This window comes from Anser anser (genome assembly GCF_964211835.1).
Source record: "Anser anser genome assembly, contig: HAP1_SCAFFOLD_55, whole genome shotgun sequence".
Lineage (NCBI taxonomy): Eukaryota > Metazoa > Chordata > Aves > Anseriformes > Anatidae > Anser > Anser anser.
The window spans coordinates 78,524-101,610 of NW_028153463.1; the positions used below are offsets into that span (position 1 = coordinate 78,524).

The 23,087-nt window shown below is 48.9% G+C and overlaps 3 long non-coding RNA genes across 3 annotated transcripts in view; 2 read left to right on the forward strand and 1 right to left on the reverse strand.

Moving 5' to 3' along the window:
• Window positions 1-591: 591 nt before the first annotated feature.
• LOC310892114 overlaps window positions 592-23,087 on the forward strand; it is a 127,759-nt gene continuing 105,263 nt past the window's right edge. The window contains exon 1 of the long non-coding RNA XR_014577877.1: window positions 592-954. This is a non-coding gene — a long non-coding RNA (uncharacterized lncRNA). The remainder of the gene's footprint in view (window positions 955-23,087) is intronic.
• Window positions 2,178-13,542, reverse strand: LOC310892113. Its single transcript, XR_014577876.1, has 2 exons — window positions 13,295-13,542; window positions 2,178-2,443 (listed from the first exon to the last, which is right to left on the reverse strand). It is a non-coding gene; the product is annotated as an uncharacterized lncRNA (long non-coding RNA).
• On the forward strand, window positions 2,178-17,639 carry LOC310892112. The gene is made up of 2 exons (XR_014577875.1): window positions 2,178-2,576; window positions 16,871-17,639. It is a non-coding gene; the product is annotated as an uncharacterized lncRNA (long non-coding RNA).

The following is a 23,087-nucleotide window of genomic DNA, read 5'->3' on the forward strand; positions in this document are numbered from 1 at the left end:
GTTAATTACTGCTGAATACCCGTGGGGGCGTGGCTTAGCGAGGCGTCTTGGGCTACTACTTGGGTGTGCCTGATACCCGCTCCTCAAGGCCTGTATGGGGGTAGGTGGTCGAGGGCGTTTACACTGGGGCGCGGATACTTGCATGTATATATTTAGCAAAAACCAACCGTAAGGTTAGGACTAAGTCTTTTGTCCGCAGGCATGTTTTATGCCATCTTGGCAACTTCAGTGCCATGCTTTGTGTTAAGCTATGTGGACGGGGGTGTGGTTAGCTGATAGTTGAGTGGTGAGTGAGAGTGAAGTATATGAAATTATTGCTTGTGTTTACTATTTTTAGTACTGGAGTTTCTCTAATAAGTTTAAGTTATTTTGTATGTGTTTGTGTGTATATGTACATCGTTCCGATGATGTCATGGAAGGGATGATTAATGGAGTTTTAGAGGTAGTTTGCTGGGATTGGGCGATGAAGGTTTATGCTACATGGTGGTTAGCGAAAGTTTACTGGTTTAGTTTGTGAAGCGCAGGGGTTGCGCTTAATGATTTGTTGTTTTGTGCTATGTCCAACGAGCATTCATCCAATAGCCCCATTTAACCCGGAGGGTGGAGGTAACATTAACTGAATGTGGTCAAAGTGCATCAGTGTCAGGATGATTCCCCATATACGCCAACCGTCTCATCGAGGGACCCTTGAAATATAGGATAGGCCGTGAGGCAGGTGTGTCCAGGCTTAGATTGTGGGACCCCCGAGATCACTGGGAATAGCCACCTGTGAGGTAACCCCGGAAAAAATAAGAGGAACCAGAGGCGCCAAAAAGCTGGAACATGCCGCGATTACGCATTGAGAAGGTGAAAGTACTCACAGATGCCACTTTGAAGGGCAAGGAGGGGTGAGTGAACCCAATGGATGGCCCTGACCGAGGAACCAGAGGCGCAAAAATGTGAGGAGGGCGAGGGGTTTAGGGGGAACGTATGGGCCTGAAGCTAGTCATACCGGACATTATGTGCAACGGGTTGCTGATTTCACGTGAGGAGTACGATTAATAAATCCGTCTGATACGAACTGCATGAGATATGTGGTGGAGAGTTGTTGTTGGAGCATGTCCTGTGAGCATTCATTAAAATGGGGTCTTGTTATGCGCTTGAGTGGAGTTGTATTGGGTGTTGTGGGGTATGGTCCTAGAACATTCATGCCGGGTGGTTTGGTAGGAGTGTGTTTAAGGGTTTAATGGCCGTGTACATGTATGGGTTTAGCACCTGCTTATAAGATAGTCCGTATATAATGTATATTACTGGTACTATAGTATGTATGTATATGGGGTATATAAATTTATGCACGAATATGCATAACCAAATACCCCCGCCTCGGGGGGGGAGGGGGGGGGGGTTAAGCATAATGGCATAGATGGGGTAGAATTATTGGGGGCTTGCGGTTAGTTCCTGTAGTTGAGAACAATGGCGGCTTTTCGAGCCGCAGGCCTCGGGTAGTGTCCGGGCAGGAATAATGACTTATTTTATGTTTTTTTTAGGGATTTGCTTTGTGGTGGGTGTTTTGGGTGTGGCGTCGAATCCTTCGCCGTATTATGGGGTTGTTGGTTTGGTGTTAGCGTCTGTGGCGGGGTGCGGGTGGTTGCTGGGCCTTGGGGTTTCGTTCGTGGCTTTAGTGCTGTTTATGGTGTATTTGGGGGGTATGCTGGTGGTGTTTGTTTATTCAGTAGCTTTAGCAGCGGAGCCTTTCCCTGGGGCTTGGGGGGATTGACGGGTGATTGGATGTGCAGTAGCGTTTGTGGCAATTGTTTTTGGGGGGTTGGTGTTTGGGGGGGTTATGGGGGCTTGGAAGTTCGGGGTTTCTACTGTGAATAATGTTGGGGTGTTTGTTGTTCGGTCGGATTTTAGTGGAGTTTCCATGTTTTATTCACATGGGGCAGGGATGTTTTTAGTGGCGGGTTGGGGGCTGTTGTTGACTTTGTTTGTTGTATTGGAGCTTGTGCGGGGGTTGTCGCGGGGTGCTATTCGGGCGGTTTAGGGGTTAGGGTCAGAGAATAGTTTATTGAAAATGCCAGCTTTGGGAGCTGGAGATAAAGGTTTGAGTCCTTTTTTTCTGAGTTTGGGGTACTCTAAGAAGTGGTAAGTCTTCAATCTTTGGTTTACAAGACCAATGTTTTTATAAACTATTAGAGTATTTAGCAGTTGAGTATTTTGTTTTCTAGGGCGCTTGCGGCGGGGAGGAGAAATAGGAGGATAGTGAAGTAGGCGATTGAAGCGAGTTGGCCGATGATGATGAATGGGTGTTCGACGGGTTGGCTTCCTACTCATGTTAGGACGAGGAGGTCGGCGACTAGTACTCAGAATAGGAGCTGGGAGAGTGGTCGGAATGTTATTGCTCGTTGTTTTGATTTGTGCAGGAATGGGATTAGGAATAGGATCAGTACGGAGGCGGCCAGTGCTAATACGCCTCCTAGTTTATTTGGGATTGAACGTAGGATGGCGTAGGCGAATAGGAAGTATCATTCTGGCTTGATGTGTGGTGGGGTTACTAGCGGGTTTGCTGGGGTGAAGTTTTCTGGGTCTCCCAGGAGGTTAACCGCTCATGCTTCTTTCTTATGAGACGTTAGTAAACCAATTACATAGCCTTGTCAAGACTAAATCACAGGTAAAAATCCTGTACATCTCATGTGGCCAACCACTCCCAACTAGGATTCCAAGACGCCTCATCACCCATCATAGAAGAACTCGTTGAATTCCACGACCACGCCCTAATCGTTGCCCTAGCTATCTGCAGCCTAGTTCTCTACCTTTTAGCCCACATACTAACAGAAAAACTCTCGTCCAATGCTGTAGACGCCCAAGAAGTAGAGCTGATCTGGACAATCCTACCTGCTATCGTCCTGGTACTCCTCGCCCTCCCATCCCTACAAATCCTCTACATAATGGACGAAATCGACGAACCAGACCTCACCCTAAAAGCCATCGGCCACCAATGATACTGAAGCTACGAATACACAGACTTCAAAGACCTATCATTCGACTCCTACATAGTGCCCACCCCAGACTTACCCAACGGCCACTTCCGACTGCTAGAAGTTGACCACCGCGTAGTTATCCCAATAGAATCCCCCATCCGCGTGATCATTACTGCAGGAGACGTACTCCACTCCTGAGCAGTCCCAACGCTCGGAGTTAAAACAGACGCAATCCCAGGCCGACTAAACCAAACTTCATTCATTACCACCCGGCCTGGGATTTTTTACGGACAATGCTCAGAAATTTGCGGGGCTAATCACAGCTACATACCTACTGTAGTAGAATCAACCCCACTCCCACATTTCGAGGCCTGATCGTCCCTTCTATCATCATCCTAATCATTAAGAAGCTATGCAACAGCACTAGCCTTTTAAGCTAGCCAAAGAGGGACTTCCCCCTCCTTAATGATATGCCACAGCTTAACCCCGCACCATGATTTTCAATCATAATTATAACCTGATTAACCCTAGCACTCCTCATCCAACCAAAACTACTAGCCTTCACCACAACCAACCCCCCATCAAATAAGACCTCCCTCACTACCAAACCCACACCATGATCCTGACCATGAACCTAAGCTTCTTTGACCAATTTTCCAGCCCCAATCTATTTGGCATCCCCTTAATCCTACTATCCCTACTCTTCCCAGCCCTACTATTCCCGTCCCCAAACAACCGATGAATCAACAACCGCCTTTCTACTATCCAAACATGACTCCTTCACCTAATCACAAAACAACTAATAGTCCCACTCAACAAAAATGGCCACAAATGAGCCATAATATTTACATCCCTAATAATCATACTTCTTACAATCAACCTTCTAGGCCTCCTTCCGTATACATTCACCCCAACCACCCAACTATCTATGAACATAGCCCTAGCCTTCCCACTATGGCTCGCCACACTACTAACAGGCATGTTTAACCATGTACGTGCCCCAGGGCCGGCTTAAAGTAGGCTCTATTGTCCCACTTTACTGCTAAATCCGCCTTCCAGAAGTGGTTTCACGCTTCTTTCCGTGTGCCCTATGAATAGGGAATGTAGCCCATTTCTTCCACTCCATAGGCTATACCTTGACCTGTCTTATTAGCGGGGTGCTATTGTGTCCACTGTTGTGCTCTCATTCGAGGTGGGCTGGCGACGGCGGTATGTAGGCTGTGTTGGCAAGGGGTGGTTGGATTAATCGGGGATTATCGATTGTAGAACAGGCTCCTCTAGGTGGGTTTGGGGCACCGCCAAGTCCTTAGAGTTTTAAGCGTTTGTGCTCGTAGTTCTCTGGCGGATACTTCGGTAAAGTAAGTATCAAGATTTAGGGCCAGGCATAGTGGGGTATCTAATCCCAGTTTGGGCCCTGGCTTTCGTGGGTTTAAATCAGTCGTTAGTTCCTAAGATCATCTTAATGGTGTGTTTAGGTGCATCTTGGGCTTATGACAGCTCAGTTGCATTTTGATCTTAGTTAGCTAGGATAGGCATTTTACCACTCTTTACGCCGTGTCAATAGGACGGTTGATTTGGCTTTCTTGTATGACCGCGGTGGCTGGCACAAGATTTACCAACCCTTGAAGTTAGGCTGTTGCTATAACTAAGTCAAGTTTGCACTCATTGCTTAATGTTAATTACTGCTGAATACCCGTGGGGGCGTGGCTTAGCGAGGCGTCTTGGGCTACTACTTGGGTGTGCCTGATACCCGCTCCTCAAGGCCTGTATGGGGGTAGGTGGTCGAGGGCGTTTACACTGGGGCGCGGATACTTGCATGTATATATTTAGCAAAAACCAACCGTAAGGTTAGGACTAAGTCTTTTGTCCGCAGGTATGTTTTATGCCATCTTGGCAACTTCAGTGCCATGCTTTGTGTTAAGCTATGTGGACGGGGGTGTGGTTAGCTGATAGTTGAGTGGTGAGTGAGAGTGAAGTATATGAAATTATTGCTTGTGTTTACTATTTTTAGTACTGGAGTTTCTCTAATAAGTTTAAGTTATTTTGTATGTGTTTGTGTGTATATGTACATCGTTCCGATGATGTCATGGAAGGGATGATTAATGGAGTTTTAGAGGTAGTTTGCTGGGATTGGGCGATGAAGGTTTATGCTACATGGTGGTTAGCGAAAGTTTACTGGTTTAGTTTGTGAAGCGCAGGGGTTGCGCTTAATGATTTGTTGTTTTGTGCTATGTCCAACGAGCATTCATCCATGCCTTCTTTAAAGCCATACTATTCCTATGCTCAGGGTCTATCATCCACAACCTAAACGGAGAACAAGATATCCGAAAGATAGGAGGCCTACAGAAAATACTCCCAGTCACTACTTCCTGCCTAACCATCGGAAACCTGGCGCTGATAGGAACCCCATTCCTAGCCGGATTCTACTCAAAAGACCTCATCATCGAAAGCTTAAACACATCATACCTAAATACTTGAGCCCTACTCCTAACCCTTATAGCCACAGCATTCACCGCAACCTACAGCATCCGCATAACCATCCTAGTCCAAGCTGGACAAACCCGAATCCCCCCAGTAGTATCAATAAACAAAAACAACCCACTAATCACCGCCCCCCTAACCCGACTCGCCCTAGGCAGCATTACAGCAGGAATAATCATTACCTCTTTCATCACACCAACCAAAACCCCCCCAATAACCATACCCCTTATCACCAAAACCGCTGCCATCCTCATAAAAATCCTAGGAATCATCCTAGGCCCCTCATGTACAGGGCCACACCCCTCTAACGGCGCAAGCTTACATAGAAACATTATTAACAGACCTAGACAGATACAAAAACCCCTACAAGACCACGTATTAACTAACCCTGTTAACCCGACTCAGGAGCGCCTATAAGAGCGATTAAAATCTGTGAAAGGAACTCGGCAAATTAATAAGGCCCGACTGTTTACCAAAAACATAGCCTTCAGCAAATTAAACAAGTATTGAAGGTGATGCCTGCCCGGTGACTTAGGTTTAACGGCCGCGGTATCCTAACCGTGCAAAGGTAGCGCAATCAATTGTCCCATAAATCGAGACTTGTATGAATGGCTAAACGAGGTCTTAACTGTCTCTCACAGATAATCAGTGAAATTGATCTCCCCGTGCAAAAGCGGGGATGTGAACATAAGACGAGAAGACCCTGTGGAACTTAAAAATCAACGACCACCGCGAATCCTCAATCAACCCCACTGGGGCCACTACCATCGCAGAGCCTGGTCGATATTTTTCGGTTGGGGCGACCTTGGAGGAGAACAAATCCTCCAAAAACAAGACCATACCTCTTTACCTAGAGCTACCCCTCAAAGTGCTAACAGTGACCAGACCCAATATAATTGATTAATGGACCAAGCTACCCCAGGGATAACAGCGCAATCCCCCTCAAGAGCCCATATCGACAGGGGGGTTTACGACCTCGATGTTGGATCAGGACATCCTAATGGTGCAGCCGCTATTAAGGGTTCGTTTGTTCAACGATTAACAGTCCTACGTGATCTGAGTTCAGACCGGAGCAATCCAGGTCGGTTTCTATCTATGACACACTCTCCCCAGTACGAAAGGACCGGGAAAGTGGGGCCAATACCACAAGCACGCCCCCCCCTCTAAGCAGTGAAACCAACTAAACCGTGAAGAGGGCCTTCCCCCACCACTTTCAATCCTAGAAAAGGACCAGCTAGAGTGGCAGAGCCCGGCAAGTGCAGAAGGCTTAAGCCCTTTCCCCAGAGGTTCAAATCCTCTCCCTAGCTTCACCCATGATTCAAATAACAACACTAAGCTGCCTCATTATATCCCTCCTATACATCATCCCAATCCTGATTGCCGTAGCCTTCCTAACCCTAGTAGAACGGAAAATCCTAAGCTACATACAATCCCGCAAAGGCCCTAACGTTGTCGGGCCTTTTGGCCTACTTCAACCATTTGCGGACGGACTGAAACTATTTACCAAAGAGCCCATCCGACCCTCTACCTCTTCCCCACTTCTATTCATTCTGATACCAATACTAGCCCTTGTCCTAGCCCTCACCACTTGAGCACCACTACCACTCCCATTTCCCCTAGCAGATCTAAACCTCGGAGTTCTCTTCCTAATAGCCATGTCAAGCCTAGCCGTCTACTCAGTCCTATGATCAGGCTGAGCCTCGAACTCAAAATACGCACTAATCGGAGCCCTACGGGCAGTAGCACAGACCATTTCATACGAAGTGACACTGGCCATAATCCTGCTATCAATAATCATACTAAGCGGAAGCTACACACTCAGCTCCTTTGCCGTCGCACAGGAGCCTCTATACTTCATTTTCTCCTCATGACCCCTAGCAATAATATGATACGTATCCACCCTAGCAGAGACAAACCGAGCTCCTTTTGACCTCACAGAGGGTGAATCTGAGCTAGTCTCAGGGTTTAACGTTGAATACGCCGCAGGACCCTTCGCCTTATTCTTCCTAGCTGAATATGCGAACATTATGCTAATAAATACACTTACAGCCATCATATTCCTAAACCCAAGCGCCCTAGGGCCACCCACAGAACTATTCCCCGTCATCCTAGCCACAAAAGTCCTCCTACTATCTTCTGGTTTCTTATGGGTCCGAGCTTCATACCCACGATTCCGATATGACCAACTAATGCACCTACTATGAAAAAACTTCCTACCCCTCACACTAGCTCTGTGCCTCTGACACATCAGCATACCTATCTGCTATGCAGGCCTACCTCCTTACATAAGGAAATGTGCCTGAACTACAAAGGGTCACTACGATAAAGTGAACATAGAGGTATAACAGCCCTCTCATTTCCTGTTGACCTTAGAAAAGTAGGAATTGAACCCACACAAGAGAAATCAAAATTCTCCATACTTCCCTTATATTATTTTCTAGTAGAGTCAGCTAATCAAGCTATCGGGCCCATACCCCGAAAATGATGGTTTAACCCCCTCCTCTACTAATGAACCCTTACGCGACCCCAATCATAACCTTCAGCCTCATCTTGGGCACCACAATCACAATTTCCAGCAACCACTGAGTTCTGGCCTGGACAGGACTGGAGATCAACGCACTAGCCATCATTCCCCTAATTGCCAAATCCCACCACCCACGAGCAGTAGAAGCCGCAACGAAATACTTCCTAACCCAAGCAGCTGCTTCCGCCCTGGTCCTATTCTCTAGCATAACCAATGCCTGAGTCACCGGCCAATGAGACATCACACAAATAAACCACCCAACCTCCTGTCTACTACTGACAGCAGCAATCGCTATTAAACTGGGCCTAGTGCCATTTCACTTCTGATTCCCAGAAGTACTACAAGGATCGCCACTAATAACAGCCCTGCTACTCTCGACCCTCATAAAATTCCCCCCACTAACCCTGCTCCTACTAACATCCAAATCCCTCGACCCAGCTCTACTCACCGCCATGGCCCTAGCCTCAACAGCACTAGGAGGCTGAATAGGACTGAACCAAACACAAACACGCAAAATCCTAGCCTTCTCGTCCATCTCCCACTTAGGCTGAATCGCCATCATCCTAGTTTACAGCCCCAAATTGGCCTTACTTACCTTCTACCTATACACAATCATAACATCAGCCGTATTCCTAGCCCTTAACAAAATCAAAGCCCTTAACCTATCCATGATCACAACCTCATGAACAAAAACCCCAGTGCTAAACGCCACCCTAATACTAGTACTTTTATCCCTAGCAGGCCTCCCCCCATTAACAGGCTTTATACCAAAGTGACTTATCATCCAAGAACTAACTAAACAGGAAATAACACCAGCAGCCATGGCAATTGCCATGCTATCACTGCTCAGCCTCTTCTTCTACCTACGCCTCGCATACCACTCAACAATTACCCTTCCCCCCAACTCCTCTAACCACATAAAACAATGATACACTAGCAAAGCCCCAAGCACACCTACTGCGGTCCTTGCCTCACTATCAATCCTCTTACTTCCCCTGTCCCCAATAATACATGCCATTGTCTAGAAACTTAGGATAACACCCCAAACCGAAGGCCTTCAAAGCCTTAAATAAGAGTTAAACCCTCTTAGTTTCTGCACATTAAGACTTACAGAATATTAACCTGTATCTTCTGAATGCAAGTCAGACGCTTTAATTAAGCTAAAGCCTCCCTAGACAGATGGGCTTCGATCCCACAAAACTCTAGTTAACAGCTAAATGCCTAAACCAATTGGCTTCTGCCTACAAAGACCCTGACGCACCCTAGTGCGCATCGATGAGCTTGCAACTCAACATGAATTTCACTACAGAGCCGATAAGAAGAGGAATTAAACCTCTGTAAAAAGGACTACAGCCTAACGCTTCAACACTCAGCCATCTTACCCGTCACCTTCATCAACCGATGACTATTTTCCACTAACCATAAGGATATTGGCACCCTGTACCTCATCTTCGGGGCATGAGCAGGAATAGTCGGCACCGCACTCAGCCTATTAATCCGCGCAGAACTAGGACAACCAGGAACTCTCCTAGGCGACGACCAAATTTACAATGTAATCGTTACCGCTCACGCCTTTGTAATAAGCTTCTTTATAGTCATACCCATCATGATCGGAGGATTCGGCAACTGATTAGTCCCCCTCATAATCGGTGCCCCCGACATAGCATTCCCGCGAATAAACAACATAAGCTTTTGACTCCTCCCCCCATCATTCCTCCTCCTACTAGCCTCATCCACTGTAGAAGCTGGCGCCGGCACAGGCTGAACTGTCTACCCTCCCCTAGCAGGTGACCTTGCCCACGCCGGAGCTTCAGTAGACCTGGCTATCTTCTCACTCCACTTAGCCGGTATCTCCTCCATCCTTGGGGCCATCAACTTTATCACCACAGCCATCAACATAAAACCCCCCGCACTCTCACAATACCAAACCCCACTATTTGTCTGATCCGTACTAATTACCGCCATCCTACTCCTTCTATCACTCCCCGTACTCGCCGCCGGTATTACAATATTACTAACTGATCGAAACCTAAACACCACATTCTTCGACCCCGCTGGAGGAGGAGACCCAATCCTGTACCAACACCTATTCTGATTCTTCGGACACCCAGAAGTCTATATTCTGATCCTACCGGGGTTCGGAATCATCTCACACGTAGTCACGTACTACTCAGGCAAAAAGGAGCCCTTCGGCTACATGGGAATAGTCTGAGCCATACTATCCATCGGCTTCCTAGGATTCATCGTCTGAGCTCACCACATGTTTACAGTAGGAATAGACGTTGATACCCGAGCCTACTTTACATCAGCCACTATAATCATTGCCATCCCTACCGGAATCAAAGTATTTAGCTGACTAGCCACCCTGCACGGAGGAACAATCAAATGAGACCCCCCCCAATACTATGAGCTCTAGGATTTATCTTCCTATTTACCATCGGAGGATTAACAGGAATCGTTCTTGCAAACTCTTCCCTAGACATCGCCCTGCACGACACGTACTACGTAGTTGCCCACTTCCACTACGTCCTATCCATAGGCGCCGTCTTTGCCATTCTAGCAGGATTTACTCACTGATTCCCACTACTCACTGGGTTTACCCTACACCAAACATGAGCAAAAGCCCACTTCGGGGTAATATTTACAGGAGTAAACCTAACGTTCTTCCCCCAGCACTTCCTAGGCCTAGCAGGAATACCCCGACGATACTCGGACTATCCCGACGCCTACACACTATGAAACACCATTTCCTCCTAGTCCTAGGACTTAGAGAAACTCCAGTACTAAAAATAGTAAACACAAGCAATAATTTCATATACTTCACTCTCACTCACCACTCAACTATCAGCTAACCACACCCCCGTCCACATAGCTTAACACAAAGCATGGCACTGAAGTTGCCAAGATGGCATAAAACATGCCTGCGGACAAAAGACTTAGTCCTAACCTTACGGTTGGTTTTTGCTAAATATATACATGCAAGTATCCGCGCCCCAGTGTAAACGCCCTCGACCACCTACCCCCATACAGGCCTTGAGGAGCGGGTATCAGGCACACCCAAGTAGTAGCCCAAGACGCCTCGCTAAGCCACGCCCCCACGGGTATTCAGCAGTAATTAACATTAAGCAATGAGTGCAAACTTGACTTAGTTATAGCAACAGCCTAACTTCAAGGGTTGGTAAATCTTGTGCCAGCCACCGCGGTCATACAAGAAAGCCAAATCAACCGTCCTATTGACACGGCGTAAAGAGTGGTAAAATGCCTATCCTAGCTAACTAAGATCAAAATGCAACTAAGCTGTCATAAGCCCAAGATGCACCTAAACACACCATTAAGATGATCTTAGGAACTAACGACTGATTTAAACCCACGAAAGCCAGGGCCCAAACTGGGATTAGATACCCCACTATGCCTGGCCCTAAATCTTGATACTTACTTTACCGAAGTATCCGCCAGAGAACTACGAGCACAAACGCTTAAAACTCTAAGGACTTGGCGGTGCCCCAAACCCACCTAGAGGAGCCTGTTCTACAATCGATAATCCCCGATTAACCCAACCACCCCTTGCCAACACAGCCTACATACCGCCGTCGCCAGCCCACCTCGAATGAGAGCACAACAGTGGACACAATAGCACCCCGCTAATAAGACAGGTCAAGGTATAGCCTATGGAGTGGAAGAAATGGGCTACATTCCCTATTCATAGGGCACACGGAAAGAAGCGTGAAACCACTTCTGGAAGGCGGATTTAGCAGTAAAGTGGGACAATAGAGCCTACTTTAAGCCGGCCCTGGGGCACGTACATGGTTAAACATGCCTGTTAGTAGTGTGGCGAGCCATAGTGGGAAGGCTAGGGCTATGTTCATAGATAGTTGGGTGGTTGGGGTGAATGTATACGGAAGGAGGCCTAGAAGGTTGATTGTAAGAAGTATGATTATTAGGGATGTAAATATTATGGCTCATTTGTGGCCATTTTTGTTGAGTGGGACTATTAGTTGTTTTGTGATTAGGTGAAGGAGTCATGTTTGGATAGTAGAAAGGCGGTTGTTGATTCATCGGTTGTTTGGGGACGGGAATAGTAGGGCTGGGAAGAGTAGGGATAGTAGGATTAAGGGGATGCCAAATAGATTGGGGCTGGAAAATTGGTCAAAGAAGCTTAGGTTCATGGTCAGGATCATGGTGTGGGTTTGGTAGTGAGGGAGGTCTTATTTGATGGGGGGTTGGTTGTGGTGAAGGCTAGTAGTTTTGGTTGGATGAGGAGTGCTAGGGTTAATCAGGTTATAATTATGATTGAAAATCATGGTGCGGGGTTAAGCTGTGGCATATCATTAAGGAGGGGGAAGTCCCTCTTTGGCTAGCTTAAAAGGCTAGTGCTGTTGCATAGCTTCTTAATGATTAGGATGATGATAGAAGGGACGATCAGGCCTCGAAATGTGGGAGTGGGGTTGATTCTACTACAATGGGTATGTAGCTGTGATTAGCCCCGCAAATTTCTGAGCATTGTCCGTAAAAAATCCCAGGCCGGGTGGTAATGAATGAAGTTTGGTTTAGTCGGCCTGGGATTGCGTCTGTTTTAACTCCGAGCGTTGGGACTGCTCAGGAGTGGAGTACGTCTCCTGCAGTAATGATCACGCGGATGGGGGATTCTATTGGGATAACTATGCGGTGGTCAACTTCTAGCAGTCGGAAGTGGCCGTTGGGTAAGTCTGGGGTGGGCACTATATAGGAGTCGAATGATAGGTCTTTGAAGTCTGTGTATTCGTAGCTTCAGTATCATTGGTGGCCGATGGCTTTTAGGGTGAGGTCTGGTTCGTCGATTTTGTCCATTATGTAGAGGATTTGTAGGGATGGGAGGGCGAGGAGTACCAGGACGATAGCAGGTAGGATTGTCCAGATCAGCTCTACTTCTTGGGCGTCTACAGCATTGGACGAGAGTTTTTCTGTTAGTATGTGGGCTAAAAGGTAGAGAACTAGGCTGCAGATAGCTAGGGCAACGATTAGGGCGTGGTCGTGGAATTCAACGAGTTCTTCTATGATGGGTGATGAGGCGTCTTGGAATCCTAGTTGGGAGTGGTTGGCCACATGAGATGTACAGGATTTTTACCTGTGATTTAGTCTTGACAAGGCTATGTAATTGGTTTACTAACGTCTCATAAGAAAGAAGCATGAGCGGTTAACCTCCTGGGAGACCCAGAAAACTTCACCCCAGCAAACCCGCTAGTAACCCCACCACACATCAAGCCAGAATGATACTTCCTATTCGCCTACGCCATCCTACGTTCAATCCCAAATAAACTAGGAGGCGTATTAGCACTGGCCGCCTCCGTACTGATCCTATTCCTAATCCCATTCCTGCACAAATCAAAACAACGAGCAATAACATTCCGACCACTCTCCCAGCTCCTATTCTGAGTACTAGTCGCCGACCTCCTCGTCCTAACATGAGTAGGAAGCCAACCCGTCGAACACCCATTCATCATCATCGGCCAACTCGCTTCAATCGCCTACTTCACTATCCTCCTATTTCTCCTCCCCGCCGCAAGCGCCCTAGAAAACAAAATACTCAACTGCTAAATACTCTAATAGTTTATAAAAACATTGGTCTTGTAAACCAAAGATTGAAGTCCAGAGAGTGCACTGGCACCACTGGGGATGCAGTGCATTGAGTCCAGAGAGTGCACTGGCACAACTGGGGATGCACTTCAGTGAGTCCAGAGAGTGCACTGACACCACTGGGGATGCAGTGCAGTGAGTCCAGAGAGTGCACTGGCACCACTGGGGATGCAGTGCAGTGAGTCCAGAGACTGCACTGGCACCACTGGGGATGCAGTGCAGTGAGTCCAGAGAGTGCACTGGCACCACTGGGGATGCACTGCAGTGACTCCAGAGAGTGCACTGGCACCACTGGGGATGCACTGCAGTGAGTCCAGAGAGTGCACTGTCACCACTGGGGATGCAGTACAGTGAGTCCACAGAGTGCACTGGTACCAGTGGGGATGCAGTGCAGTGAGTCCAGAGAGTGCACTGGCACCACCGATGATGCAGTACAGTGAGTCCAGTGAAGTGCACTGGCACTACTGGGGATGTAGTGCAGTGACTCGAGAGAGTGCACTGGCACCACTGGGGATGCAGTGCAGTGAGTCCAGAGAGTGCACTGGCACCACTGGGGATGCAGTGCAGTGAGTCCAGAGAGTGCACTGGCAGCAGTGGGGATGCAGTGCAGTGAGTCCAGAGAGTGCACTGGCACCACTGGGGATGCAGTGCAGTGAGTCCAGAGACTTCACTGGCACCACTGGGAATGCAGTGCAGTGAGTGCAGGGAGTGCACTGGCACCACTGGGGATGCAGTGCAGTGAGTCCAGAGAGTGCACTGGCACCACTGGGGATGCACTGCAGTGAGTCCAGAGAGTGCACTGGCACCACTGGGGATGCAGTGCAGTGAGTCCAGAGAGTGCACTGGCACCACTGGTGATGCAGTACAGTGAGTCCAGAGAGTGCACTGGCACCACTGGGGATGCACTGCAGTGAGTCCAGAGAGTGCACTGGCACCACTGGGGATGCACTACAGTGAGTCCAGAGATTGCACTGGCACCACTGGGGATGCAGTGCAGTGAGTCCAGAGAGTGCACTGGCACCACTGGGGATGCACTGCAGTGAGTCCAGAGAGTGCACTGGCACCACTGGGGATGCACTTCAGTGAGTCCAGAGAGTGCACTGACACCACTGGGGATGCGGTGCAGTGAGTCCAGAGAGTGCACTGGCACCACTGGGGATGCAGTGCAGTGAGTCCAGAGAGTGCTCTGGCACCACTGGGGATGCAGTGCAGTGAGTCCAGAGACTGCACTGGCACCACTGGGGATGCACTGCAGTGAGTCCAGAGAGTGCACTGGCACCACTGGGGATGCACTGCAGTGAGTCCAGAGAGTGCACTGGCACCACTGGTGATGCAGTCCAGTGAGTCCAGTGAATGCACTGGCACCACTTGGGATGCACTGCAGTGAGTGCAGAGAGTGCACTGGCACCACCTGTGATGCAATACAGTGTGTCCAGTGAGTGCACTGGCACCACTGGGGATGCAGTGCTGTGACTCCGGAGAGCGCACTGGCACCACTGGGGATGCAGTGTAGTCAGTCCAGTGAGGGCACTGGCACCACTGGTGATGCACTTCAGCTTGTCCAGAGAGTGCACTGGCACCACTGGGGATGCAGTGCAGTGAGTCCAGAGAGTGCACTGGCACCACTGGGGATGCAGTGCAGTGAGTCCAGAGAGTGCACTGGCACCACTGGTGATGCAGTACAGTGAGTCCAGAGAGTGCACTGGCACCACTGGGGATGCACTGCAGTGAGTCCAGAGAGTGCACTGGCACCACTGGGGATGCACTACAGTGAGTCCAGAGATTGCACTGGCACCACTGGGGATGCAGTGCAGTGAGTCCAGAGAGTGCACTGGCACCACTGGGGATGCACTGCAGTGAGTCCAGAGAGTGCACTGGCACCACTGGGGATGCACTTCAGTGAGTCCAGAGAGTGCACTGACACCACTGGGGATGCGGTGCAGTGAGTCCAGAGAGTGCACTGGCACCACTGGGGATGCAGTGCAGTGAGTCCAGAGAGTGCTCTGGCACCACTGGGGATGCAGTGCAGTGAGTCCAGAGACTGCACTGGCACCACTGGGGATGCACTGCAGTGAGTCCAGAGAGTGCACTGGCACCACTGGGGATGCACTGCAGTGAGTCCAGAGAGTGCACTGGCACCACTGGTGATGCAGTCCAGTGAGTCCAGTGAATGCACTGGCACCACTTGGGATGCACTGCAGTGAGTGCAGAGAGTGCACTGGCACCACCTGTGATGCAGTACAGTGTGTCCAGTGAGTGCACTGGCACCACTGGGGATGCAGTGCTGTGACTCCGGAGAGCGCACTGGCACCACTGGGGATGCAGTGTAGTCAGTCCAGTGAGGGCACTGGCACCACTGGTGATGCACTTCAGCTTGTCCAGAGAGTGCACTGGCACCACTGGGGATGCAGTGCAGTGAGTCCAGAGAGTGCACTGGCACCACTGGGGATGCACTGCAGTGAGTCCAGAGAGTGCACTGGCACCACTGGGGATGCAGTGTAGTCAGTCCAGTGAGTGCATTGGCACCACTGGGGATGCAGTGCAGTGAGTGCAGAGAGTGCAATGGCACCAATGGGGATGCACTTCAGTGAGTCCAGAGAGTGCACTGGCACCACTGGGAATGCAGTGCAGTGAGTCCAGAGATTGCACTGGCACCACTGGGGATGAAGTGCTGTGACTCCAGAGAGCGCACTGGCACCACTGTGGATGCAGTGCAGTGAGTGCAGAGAGTGCACTGGCACCACTGGGGATGCACTTCAGTGAGTCCAGAGAGTGCACTGGCACCACTGGGGATGGAGTGCAGTGAGTCCAGAGAGTGCACTGGCACCACTGGGGATGCACTGCAGTGAGTCCAGAGAGTGCACTGGCACCACTGGTGATGCAGTGCAGTGAGTCCAGAGAGTGCACTGGCACCACTGGGGATGCAGTGCAGTGAGTCCAGAGAGTGCACTGGCACCACTGGGGATGCACTGCAGTGAGTCCAGCGAGTGCACTGGCACCACTGGGGATGCAGTGCTGTGACTCCAGAGAGCGCACTGGCACCACTGGGGATGCAGTGCAATGAGTGCAGAGAGTGCACTGGCACCACTGGGGATGCACTTCAGTGAGTTCAGAGAGTGCACTGGCACCACTGGGGATGGGTTTCAAGCCAACTGCATTAACCGCTCATGCTTCTTTCTTATGAGACGTTAGTAAACCAATTACATAGCCTTGTCAAGACTAAATCACAGGTAAAAATCCTGTACATCTCATGTGGCCAACCACTCCCAACTAGGATTCCAAGAACCAGGAGGTTCGGTGAAAATAGGGCTAGTGCTATTAGAGGGGTGATTATTAGGGTAAGCCCTAAGCTGTCTTTAATCTAGAAGTGTGGGTGGAATGGGATTTTGTCGCAGTCTGATACGATTCCTAGTGGGTTATTTGAGCCTGATTCGTGTAGGAAGGTTAGGTGGACTAGGGTGATTCCTGCAATTAGGAAGGGCAGTAGGAAGTGGATGGCGAAGAATCGGGTTAAGGTTGGATTGTCTACTGAGAATCCTCCTCAGGCTCATTCTACTAGAGTTTGCCCAATGTACGGGATGGCTGAGAATAGGTTGGTGATTACGGTGGCCCCTCAGAATGACATTTGTCCTCATGGTAGGACATACCCTACGAAGGCAGTTGCTATTAGGGTGAGTAGGAGGATTACTCCTGTGTTTCAGGTTTCTTTGTATAGGTAGGAGCCGTAGTAGAGGCCTCGTCCGATGTGTAAGTAGATGCAGATAAAGAAGAGCGAAGCACCGTTGGCGTGGAGGTTGCGGATGAGCCATCCGTACTGGACGTCTCGGCATGTGTGAGCTACTGAGGAGAAGGCGAGTGAAGTGTCTGCGGTGTAGTGTATGGCTAGTAGCAGGCCTGTTAGGATTTGTGTGGCTAAGCAGATGGCTAGAAGGGAGCCGAAGTTTCATCAGGCAGAGATGTTGGAGGGGGCGGGTAGGTCGATTAGGGAGTTGTTGATTATTTTTAGTAGGGGATGGGATTTGCGGATGTTAGGGGCCATTAGTGAGTCTGTGTGTTATTAGGATTATTACCAGGATGGAGAGGGCGAAGGATCCTAGGTAGGCCTTAATTAGCCCTGTGTGTATTGAGGTTGCGGCTTTGCTTGCGGCTACTTGTAGTTCAGCAAGGCCCTCTGGCCCTATTTTTTTGAGTCAGGAGAGGTCGATCAAGTGTAGGGCAATGTTTTGTCCCTTTTCTAGTAGGTTTTTGGAGAAGAATCGGTGTACTAGGGGGTTGAAGTACCCTAATGCAGAGGAGAAGTTTATGAGGGGGTTTGGTTTGGGGTGAGTGAGGGTGTGTGTTATGTTCGATAGTTCTAGGGCTAGGATGATTCCTAGGATTGTTATGAGGATGGCAGCGGTTTTGGTGATAAGGGGTATGGTTATTGGGGGGGTTTTGGTTGGTGTGATGAAAGAGGTAATGATTATTCCTGCTGTAATGCTGCCTAGGGCGAGTCGGGTTAGGGGGGCGGTGATTAGTGGGTTGTTTTCGTTTATTGATACTATTGGGGGGATTCGGGTTTGTCCAGCTTGGACTAGGATGGTTATGCGGATGCTGTAGGTTGCGGTGAATGCTGTGGCTATAAGGGTTAGGAGTAGGGCTCAAGTATTTAGGTATGATGTGTTTAAGCTTTCGATGATGAGGTCTTTTGAGTAGAATCCGGCTAGGAATGGGGTTCCTATCAGCGCCAGGTTTCCGATGGTTAGGCAGGAAGTAGTGACTGGGAGTATTTTCTGTAGGCCTCCTATCTTTCGGATATCTTGTTCTCCGTTTAGGTTGTGGATGATAGACCCTGAGCATAGGAATAGTATGGCTTTAAAGAAGGCATGGGTTGAGATGTGTAGGAAGGCTAGTTGTGGGAGGTTTAGTCCGATAGTGACTATTATTAGTCCTAGTTGGCTGGATGTTGAGAAAGCAATGATTTTTTTGATGTCATTTTGGGTTAGGGCGCATGTGGCAGCGAATAGGGTTGATAGAGCACCTAGGCATAGGCAGGCAGTTAGGGCTGTCTGGTTGGTGGCTAGCAGGGGGTGCATGCGGATGAGCAGGAAGATTCCGGCTACTACTATGGTACTGGAGTGCAGTAGGGCTGATACTGGGGTGGGGCCTTCTATTGCTGCGGGCAGTCATGGGTGGAGTCCAAATTGGGCGGATTTTCCTGCGGCTGCGAGGATTAATCCTATGAGGGGGAGGATTGGGGTTTGGTGGGGGTGTACGGCTTGTTGGATCTCTCAGGTGTTGAATGTTGAAGCTAGTCATGCTATGCTCAGGGTCAGTCCGACGTCTCCGATTCGGTTGTAGATTACGGCTCGTAGGGCGGCGGTGTTGGCATCTGCTCGGCCTTGTCATCAGCCGATGAGAAGGAAGGACATGATTCGTACTCCTTCCCAGCCTACGAATAGGAGGAATATGTTGTTTGCGGTTGTTAGGAGGAGTATGGCGACTAGGAATGTCAGTAGGTAGGTGAAAAATTTTGTTACGTATGGCTCTGAGGCCATGTATCATATGGCGAATTGTAGGATTGATCATGTTACAAATAGGGCGATTGGAAGAAATGTTATTGAGTATTGGTCTATTTTTAGGCTCAGGGGGATTTTAAAGTTTATAATGAATTTTCACTCCCAGTGGCAGGTGACAGATTCTACTCCCGAGTAGATGAATGCGGTTGTAGGGGCTAGGCTAATTAGGAATGCGGTTTTAACAGCGCGGGTGGTGGCTTGTGGGGTGTTTTTAAAGTTTTTAAATAGAAATGGCAGGATGATTGGGGTTAGGAGGATTGTCAGCGTGAGTAGTGTGAGGGAGTTGATTAGTAGTGTGGGGTTCACTACTTTTACTTGGATTTGCACCAAGATGGGTGGTTCCTAAGACCAGTGGATTGCTGTTATCCTTTAAAAGTAAGGGGGCTGAGGTTTTAGGCTCAGATGTAAGAGTTAGCAGCTCTTGTTGGTTAAACCCTCCCCTCGGCAGGTAAGAAGGTTTGAACTTCTATTCTTAGAATCACAGTCTAATGTTTGGTTTAAACTATACTTGCATGAGGGGATTCCGGAGATCAGTTCGGGTTTGAGGATTAGGAGGAATATTGGGATAATGTGGAGTGTTATGAGCAGGTGTTCTCGCGTGGTTGAGTTTTGCATAGATGTGATGTGGGAGGGGATTGAGCCTCGTTGGGTCATTAGTAGTATGAATAAGGTGTAGGAGGCGGTTAGTAGGGTTGCGATTCCTGTTAGGATGATCGTGAAGGCAGATCAGTTGAATAAGGTGATTATAATGGTTAGCTCTGCTATGAGGTTTGTTGTTGGGGGTAAGGCTATGTTTGTTAGATTGGCCAGCAATCATCAGGTAGCTATGAGTGGTAGGAGAGGTTGTAGGCCTCGTGTGAGTAGTAGAATTCGGCTGTGCGTACGTTCATAGTTTGTGTTGGCTAGGCAGAATAGTATGGAGGAAGTTAGTCCATGGGAAATTATTAGGATCATTGCCCCTGAGAATGATCAGTGGGTTTGGATTATTCCTGCGGCGATAACTAGGCCTATGTGGCTAACGGATGAATAAGCGATTAGTGATTTTAGGTCTGTCTGTCGTAGGCAGATTGAGCTAGTCATTAGGGCGCCTCATAGGGCCAGGGTTAGGAAGGGGTAGTGCAGGAGGTTGGACAGTGGGCCCATAAATAGAGTGACTCGTATAATTCCGTATCCTCCTAGCTTTAGTAGTAGGGCGGCGAGGAGTATTGAGCCTGCGATGGGTGCTTCTACGTGGGCTTTTGGCAGTCAGAGGTGTAGGCCGTATAGTGGGGCTTTTACTATGAATGCTATGAGCAGTGCTAGACCTGATAGTATTCCTGTCCATGAGGTGGATAGGGTTGGGTGGGTTAGTTGTAGGGTTGGCAGGTGCAGGGTGCCAATTTTCACGTATAGGTGTATGATTGTGATTAGCAGGGGTAGAGAGCTTACTGGCGTGTAGAATAGCAGGTAGATGCCAGCGCTTAGGCGTTCTGGTTGGTTCCCCCATCGGGTGATTAAGATTAGGGTGGGAATGAGGGTTGCTTCAAATGAGATGTAAAATAGTGCTAGTTCTGTGGTGGAAAAGGCTAGTAGGATGAATGGCTGGACTGCGACTAAGGTTGAGATAAAGATTCGTTTGCGTTGTAGGGGTTCTTGTTGCAGGTGGTTTTGGCTTGCTATGATTATGAGTGGGAGTAGTCAGCAGGATAGTACTAGGAGGGGGGATGAGATTTGGTCAATTCCTGTTCAGTTGGATAAAAATTTGTAGGGGTAGTAGGTTGGGATTAATCACTGTAGGCTTAGGGCAGCGATTAGGAGGCTGTATAAGGTGGTGTTAGTCCATAGAAATTTTGGTGGAGACAGCAGGGCTGTTGGAAGAAGTATGATTGTGGGTAGGATGATTTTTAGCATTGCAGGAGGTTTAGGTTGTGTAGATGGTCGGAGCCATGTGTGCGGGTGGAGGCTACTAGGATGGCCAGGCCTGTGCCCGCCTCACACGCTGAGAAGGTTAGCATGAGAATTGGTACCATGGTGAATGAGGAGACTTGGTTTTCGATGGATCATATTGATAGGCCTACGAATATCGATAATATTACGCTTTCAAGGCATAGTAGGGCGGATACTAGGTGGGTTCGGTGGAAGGCTAGTCCTAGTCCGCTGAAAATGAAGGCTGAGTAGAAGCTTAAATGTAGGGGCGACATAAGAAAGTTACAGGGTTGGCTGTAATCTGCTGGGTCGAAACCAGCTATCTTTTTGGTTAGACTAACTTTCTGTTATTCTGCTCATTCTAGGCCCCCTTGAATTCACTCGTAGGCCAGTCCGAGTGTTAGGAGAAGGAGGATCGCTACAGTTCAGGTGAGGGTCATTAGGGGGGATTGGAGTTGGACGGCTCATGGCAGGGGGAGCAGGAGGGCGATTTCTAGGTCGAATAGGACGAACAGGATGGCTACTGAGGAAGAATCGGACTGAGAATGGTAATCGAGCAGATCCAAGTGGGTCGAATCCACATTCGTACGGTGAGAGTTTCTCTGAGTCGGGGTTTATTTGGGCGAGTCAGAAGTTTAATGCGGTTAGGGCGGCGCTTAGGATTGATGATAGGGCGAATATGAACATGAGTGCGTTCATTGCTCTCCTCTGGGTTTATACCAGATTCTAGAGATTGGAAGTCAATTGTAATTAATATACTAGAAGAGCAAGATCCTCATCAGTAGATGGTTATGTAGAGGAATAGTCAGATGACGTCTACGAAGTGTCAGTATCAGGCTGCTGCCTCGAATCCGAAGTGGTGGTCTGATGTAAAGTGGAACTTGATCAGTCGGAAGAGGCAGACGGTCAGGAAGGAGGATCCGATGATTACGTGGAGTCCGTGGAATCCAGTGGCAACGAAGAAGGTAGATCCGTAGACGCTATCGGCGATTGAGAATGGGGCTTCGTGGTATTCTATTGCTTGTAGGGCTGTGAAGTAGAATCCCAGGAGGATCGTTAGGGTTAGGGCGTGGATGGCGTGTTTTCGGTTTCCTTCTGTGATGCTGTGATGGGCTCACGTTACGGTAACGCCTGAGGCTGGTAGGATGGCTGTGTTTAGTAGGGGGACTTCTATCGGGTTGAGTGGTTTAATTCCTGTTGGGGGTCATTGGCCTCCTAGTTCTGGGGTTGGGGCCAGGCTCGAGTGGAAGAACGCTCAGAAGAACCCTAAGAAGAAGAATGCTTCGGATGTGATGAAAAGGATTATGCCGTATCGTAGGCCTTTTTGGACTGTGGGAGTGTGATGGCCTTGGAAGGTGCTTTCTCGTACAATGTCTCGTCATCATTGGAGTATTACTAGGAGTATTGAGATGAGGCCTAGGGTTAGTAGTATGGATGAGTTGTAGTGGAATCACATGATTAATCCTGAGGTTGTGAGTAGGGCGGCGGCTGCCCCGAAGATTGGTCAAGGGCTTGGGTCAACTATGTGGTATGAGTGTGCTTGGTGTGCCATTAGATGTTTTCTTGTAAGTATAGGCTTAGAAGGAGCACGAAGACGTAGGCCTGGATTATGGCTACTGCTACTTCTAGGATGGTTAGGAGTAGTAGGATGATTATTGTTAGGATGGATACTGCAGGAAGGGTGGGTATTAATGCAATGGAGGCTGTAGAGATGAGTTGGATGAGTAAGTGTCCTGCTGTAAGGTTGGCTGTAAGGCGGACTCCGAGGGCTAGGGGGCGGATTAGTAGGCTGGTTGTTTCGATCAGGATTAGTGCGGGGATTAGGGGTGTAGGGGTACCTTCGGGTAATAGGTGGGCTAAAGAGGCTGATGGTTGGTTTCGTAGGCCTGTTAGTAGTGTGGCGAGCCATAGTGGGAAGGCTAGGGCTATGTTCATAGATAGTTGGGTGGTTGGGGTGAATGTATATGGAAGGAGGCCTAGAAGGTTGATTGTAAGAAGTATGATTATTAGGGATGTAAATATTATGGCTCATTTGTGGCCATTTTT